Genomic DNA, 6,419 nt, shown 5'->3' with positions numbered 1-6,419 from the left:
ATAGATGAATAAGATGGTTTGGGATGTTCTGTGTGATATATACACACACACTTTAAAAAATGAACAAATTTTTTTTAATGTACTATATTTGAGGAGGAAGCATGGAAATTACGCCACGCTGGTTAGGAGAGGTGATAAATATTACCATTGAGGTCTACCGGATGACTTTATAGACATACGCAGGTGCCAAGGAGCCAAGTGCAACCGATTATGACTAGTAATAATCAGATACATACAGATTAGAGATGCTTGCACCAACATCTCAGAAAAAAATGTAGGAAACAGCATATTTTAAAATGAAGTGGAGATCCTCTTTAAAGGGAAAAACTCAGTCAATTTTATATATTACAGGGTTTATAGTGACTTCGATATTGTATAACTGCATTAATTCTACCGTGAACCTATAAATTTACAGCCTCTTTTGAAAGAGATGTATCCTTGCTCTGGAGTGTTTTACTGAATATGTTAAAGCTGTAATGAAATGATTCTTCTAATCATGTAATTATTAAAATTTCTAAAAATGATAATAATAAAAGATTTTGTTTGTCTTTTTGAGACAGGGTCTCCCCGTAGCCCCAACTGTCCTAGAACCCACTATGTAGACCAGGCTGGCCTCAAGCTCACAAAGATCCACCTGCCTCTGCCTCCCAAGTGCTGGGATTAAAGGCGTGCACCACCACTCCCAGCCTAATAATAAAAGATTTTTATAATATGTTAAAGGAACAAAGGGGAGGGAGGGATGATAGAGTTCTTGAACAGGGCTAAGTCAGAGGACCTGCAGAAAGTTAGATATGGGAAGTGAAAGATGATGGTGTCAAAGTGGAATGGACAGAGCAGCAAGTGGCCAGACTGAATGTGGGATGCCAGAGCAAGGGGGGATGGGGAGAGGATGACTGACATCATGATGAGTCAAGATGTTGGAGCAACCCTGAGAGGAACTACCTAACAGGGAGTTGGAATACAGGTTGGGGGAGGAGGGTTTGGTAATCTGACAGCAAGGACCACCTAGATGGTGATGGTCATTGCAGCAGAAGCCAAGTAACAGATGAGAGCCCTGGAAAAAAGAATATGAAGAGAAAAGATGACAACTCAGACTAGAGCCTTGATGTGAGAAGGTCCACACTGCGGGAAGAAGAGGTTGGAGGCAGTGCATAGAGTCAATGGAGCAAATCTACGGCTTTGTCTCAAAGGGACTAGAGCTAGTTCAGCAGAAAAGAGCCCTGCCACATTAGAATGACTCTTCACCTCCCCTTATCATCCATTCTCCCCCCGCACCCCCTGCTGCCACCTTTAATCTCCAAGACATGACAGTGTATAATCCTAGGGGCAGAGAGAAGTGCGCAGCAATTTTTAAAAAGCCATTAAGAACAATATAATCTAGTTTACTGGTATTTTGAACTAAAGGCCTTCGGTCCTAGATATTTAGCACATAATAAATAAAGTGTAGTTCCCAAGAGACTGTGCACTGCTGAAAACCACAGAAACTCACGTCCAAATATCTCACTGGAACCTGGTTTCTGAGATCTACTAGCTGCATGATCTGAAGGCATCACCAAATCTCTCATTTTTCTGATTTGTAAAATGGAAATAAGACGCTTTACTCATAAGATTACTATAAAGATTAAGTGGAGGAATATGCTGTACACTTGGCACAGTGCTTGGAACATAATAAGTTGTAGCTTTCAGCTGTTATTAATATTAAAGGAGACCCTGACAGAGTATTCCTTGCTCCATTTTTTCCTTGCTTTAGGCAAAACACCCCATTTTCTCAGCCCTAAGACTCTGTGTCTTTGCTTCCATCTGGTGATGAGGACTGGGAGAGTCAAAAAGCAGGTGTCATTGATCCTAAAGATTTCTGTCCACCAAAGGCTAATGGCACATCTTATATGGCCTGGAATAATGGCGAGGGCAGTGTGGGTCTTGTCTATGAGTGAGAGTCCCCATTCTCCCACAGTAAAGTATGAAAAGTTCAGAGCTCATGAAATGTTGAGAGCCACATGGGGGCTGGGGCGGGGGGACAGACAGATCCTGCCAGGGTAGCAGAACACTGGCTGACAATATGAACCAAGCTCCCAAGGTAGGTGTCTCGCACAGAGGAGATCTGGATACATTCTGAATCTCTCCTTAATTGAAGAATAATCATTTGATCCTTCCCACCACAACTATTCATGGAAGACATTTCAAACATGGTATTTGGCCTTGTGCCTTCTAGCGGCTACAGGAATTCTGCTAACATGGGTAATTATTCCAGCTAGACACATTTCCAATCCCACAGAAAAGCTACAAGGTCATATGATTGACGAGCAGGAGGAGGTATAGCAATTGGCAAAGACAAGCTAACATCCCCACAACGATGTACACATCCAAAGAGCAGCCTGGCTCCTGGCAGGAGGGAATGGCATTGCGTAAAGATGCAATACCTCAAGGAAGAACCTAGTTGCAAATTGGTTAGCCATTTAAATGACCAAATTACCCAAGACGTAATTAGGACAGCATCTCTCCCCCTGGAACTCCTATATGTGAATTAATGGACCCTTCTCAGTAAGCCAAGCTAGCACTAATAGCATTTTCTTTCCCTCAGACCATTTAAATCATTAATCCCCTTTCCAAGCTGGCGTGTGTGTTTGCGTCTTCTGTGCCCAGAGGTCAAGTCTCTATCAGGCTGCCTTTTGCTCTCTGGCATGCCATAATGGTGGACATCTGTCATAACGGAGAGTCTTTCCTAGTTCTTCTGTACGCTGCATTCCCAGGAAGGTAGTTAGCACTAATCAAAAGAGCACTGGATTGGGACAGGACATAGTTTTGTTTATACCTTACAGCCTGCCAACATTTTTTCTCTATTGTGGTAAAATATACATGACATGAAATTTACCATCTTGACCATTTTGACGTGTACAGGTCAGCAGCATTAAATAAATTCGTATTATTTTGTAACCATCATCACCATGCATCTTCAGAACTTAGTACACTGAAACTGCATCAATTAGATAATAACTCTCCATCCTCCCTTCCCCAGCCACCATTTTCTTTTCTGTCTCTATGAATTTGCCCACTCTAGGAACCTCATTTCAGAGAAATCATACAATAGTTGTCCTTTTGTGACTGGTTTATTCTACTTATAGTGTGTCATCAAAATTCATCCATACTGGGAAATGTATCAGAATTTCCTTCTATTTAAGGTTAAGTGATATTCTTGTGTGTGCAGTATATAGGCTATTTTCGCATCTCTGTGACCAAAATATCTGACACAAACTACTTAAGATTCATTTTGGCATTAGTCTGTGGTAGCTCAATCCCTCGCACTTGGGAAGAACATCATGGCTGTGGGAGGACACTATTGACCCTTTGGTAGACAGGAGGCAGAAAAAGAGACAGGAACAAAGGGCCAGGTATAACCTTCAAAGGCCAGTCCTCTATGATCTACTTCTTCCAGCTAAGCCCTACCTCCTAAAATTTCTAAAATAGTATCAAGAGCCAGGTACCAAGCATTCAATAATGAATTGGGGGCACTTCATATCAAACATAATGTTTGTTAGGCTATACCATATTTCCTTTATCCAGTCATTTGAGTTTTTGCCCCTTTAATAATGACTAGCAGTTATGAAACTATTTTCATTGTAGTGAGATGTTTACAACATTTAACCAGCTTTCAGCACACAGATAAGTGGTATTAAGTGCTCCCATTGCAGTGCAACCATCACCAGCATCCGTCTCCAGAACGTTTGCCACTTCCCAAGCTGAAGCTCTGTGCCCATTAAATAGTAACTCCCTGTTCCTCTTTCCTTTGGGCCCCTGGCAACCCTGCCAAGACTTTCTACTGTTGTTTGAGTGCCAACCTGCTCATTTTCACTGCACTGGGGCCCTCTCTCCATGGAACAAGGGCTCCATAGTGTCCTCCAAAATACTCTTTCTGGGTTGGTGCTTCCAAGCAGTTTGGGTATCAGACTTGGAAAACACCTAGAAACACATACAGGTTCCTCCACAACACAGGAAAGAGGGCTAAGATTCTCCATACATCAGTGAGTTGAGCTTCTCCTAGCCTTTTCTAAAAAGCACTGATCTTGGGATAATGGAATATACTTTTTTGGTCCAGCTCAAGGTTGAAAATCCAGGCACAACAGGAACAATCTAAACATGTAATTTCCTTTTTGATTTGGTTGTTGTCATTTTTCTTTTTTTATTCATCTTATTTTTTTATTATTGAATTTTTGTAATTTTCATACAATATGGTTTTATGGTATTTAGATCCCGTCCCCTATCCATACTTCCCCCCACCAGCCCCCTAATTTAAAGTGTGTGTATATATATATATTACTCATATGAACTCACAGCAATGGTGCCAGCATGTGCCAGTCCAATGCAAGCTCAAACCAGACAAAATCCCAGCATAGATATGGGGAAGTGGGTAAGAAATCCCAACGCAATCTAAGGAACTTTTGGTAATTGATGGCTGATGGGAGGGGAAAAGACAGTGTTGTCATTTTTCAATGCAGCCTTTCTGGACCCAATTCCCTCACTCCCCCCCCCCACAAAAATGTGTTTTCATTATTCATTGTTATCTCTTATGAAAGAAAAAAATTGACAAATATCCTCTCCCAGTGTTAAAATGCAAAAATATGAAGCTATCGTCTCCCTAGAGAGAAGGAAAAAATGCATTCCTGTTCAAATTCAGAATCTCACTTTTTTGGTGGCACAGCCAGTTTCAACTTATATATGTGTGTATTTATTGGAGTTTTACAAAGAAGAGAAATTTCATGTAATTAGTCACCAGAGGATACCCACACAGCCCCAGAGCGTGGCAGAAGCACACTGACAGGGACATAAAAGGAAATGCTAATTAAGTCCCAATTTCCTCCAAACACTGCCAGATCTTTCAGGTATAAGCTCACTTCCTGGGCTGTGGAGCATTCTCTCAAATGTGCCCAGATTTCAGAGTTAGTGCTGCAGTACTCAGAAGAGCCTGGAACAAAACATTTCACTAGCAGAGTTAAGTGTGCATAGCGTAAATGCTCCTCCCCAGCTGGCTGGAACACACCCTACCCAGCCTAGGAAAGTAAAATGGAGGCCAAAGAAAGAAGGGAGAGGCTTAGTTGGGAGAAATGGGTGGGGCTGGCCAAGGAATCCTCTAGAAACACAAAAATAAAGATAAGAAATGGTGGGTTAAAGAGAAAAAAAAGTTATAGAAGGGTATATTGAGATGGACAAAGAAAAAGACGGAGGTAAAGGAGGGGAGCAGTTCTGGTAAGGCGTGGAGTCGGTGGGCATGTGGGGTGAAATGGGAAAGGCTGAAACAGGACACTGGACCTCTGTGCTGTGCCACACAGGTCAGCAACCCTTATCAACAACAAGTCCATATTAGAGATCAAAGGTATCCCCACCATCTCTAGGATGTCACTAGGTACTGAAATAAGCTGCACGTGGTGAGAGATGGGAGGATCCCAGAAGCATGATGGAGGAAGGGGCAGAATAAGGTGTCCAAGCTCATGGAAAGGAACAGTGTTCTCATTCTTCTCCGTTATTGCCAGGTAGCTAGGGACATGCAGGTGCCTGGGCTGTTGTTCTAGTGAACCAAGTATATGGTGTCTCCTCCCTCACCCTCACTGTTTCCAACTCACCACGCCAATCCTGAGAGCTCATCAAATCAAAATGGCCTTTCTACCTGAGGACCACCATTATTTAACCCAAAATCCATGTATCCCCTGAGGCTTTGTCCTAAGAGTATCTGTACAGAACCCAGCCAGACCATCTGCCATTCCCTGGTTTAGATGCTTGCCAGGCATGGCAGACGATGCCAGCATCAGACACATAGGTCATGAAACTCTGACCAAGAAAGGTAAGTGCATCCTAAAGGAAGTGGCCAGCTCTTGCCTCCTCCTAATTATTCCAACAAGAATTATAGGTTGTAACTGTTATGTGCAATTTGTTCAGTGTTGACACTGAATTTAAAACAAATCAAAGAAGCCACTGCTGTGAACCTCAGGATTGCGGCCAGAATGCCAGGCTTTCTGTGCTCAGCCCAAAAAAGAGACAGCTCAGCAGACCCATTCCTCTTCTCTCCTGCCCTCAGTGGAAATTCTGCAGAGAACCAAGGGGAGCAATCAGGTAGAGTTTTACTATCCTACTTAGAGTGAAGAAGGAGGAGACTTGGGGACAGAGAACCCAGGAAACTGAGAAGGAAGGAGTCAGGCCTGGCAAGGGAAGTCCTGGGAAGGAAAGTTCTCCAAGGAAAGTGTCTGGATCTGGAAGCTACTCTTTCAGCCCTGCCTCTAGAAACATCCTGGGGACAAGCAGTAGCATTCTGGGAACCCACCAGTAGAATCAGAAAGAAAAGACCATACTGTGAACACCAGGAAAGATTTTGTCTCAAAAAAACAAAGTGGAGAGTGATAGAAGACACCCAATGTTGACCTCTGGTGTCA

General features: G+C 42.8%; 1 protein-coding gene across 1 annotated transcript in view; it reads right to left on the bottom strand.

The window, feature by feature from the left end:
* Tmem178b (transmembrane protein 178B) overlaps window positions 1–6,419 on the bottom strand; it is a 413,079-nt gene that overhangs the window by 171,984 nt on the left and 234,676 nt on the right. The gene's annotated exons all lie outside the window — the stretch shown is intronic.

Source organism: Nannospalax galili, unplaced genomic scaffold (assembly GCF_000622305.1).
Source record: "Nannospalax galili isolate Female #2095 unplaced genomic scaffold, S.galili_v1.0 scaffold307, whole genome shotgun sequence".
Lineage (NCBI taxonomy): Eukaryota > Metazoa > Chordata > Mammalia > Rodentia > Spalacidae > Nannospalax > Nannospalax galili.
This window is presented reverse-complemented; position numbering and strand designations above follow the sequence as displayed.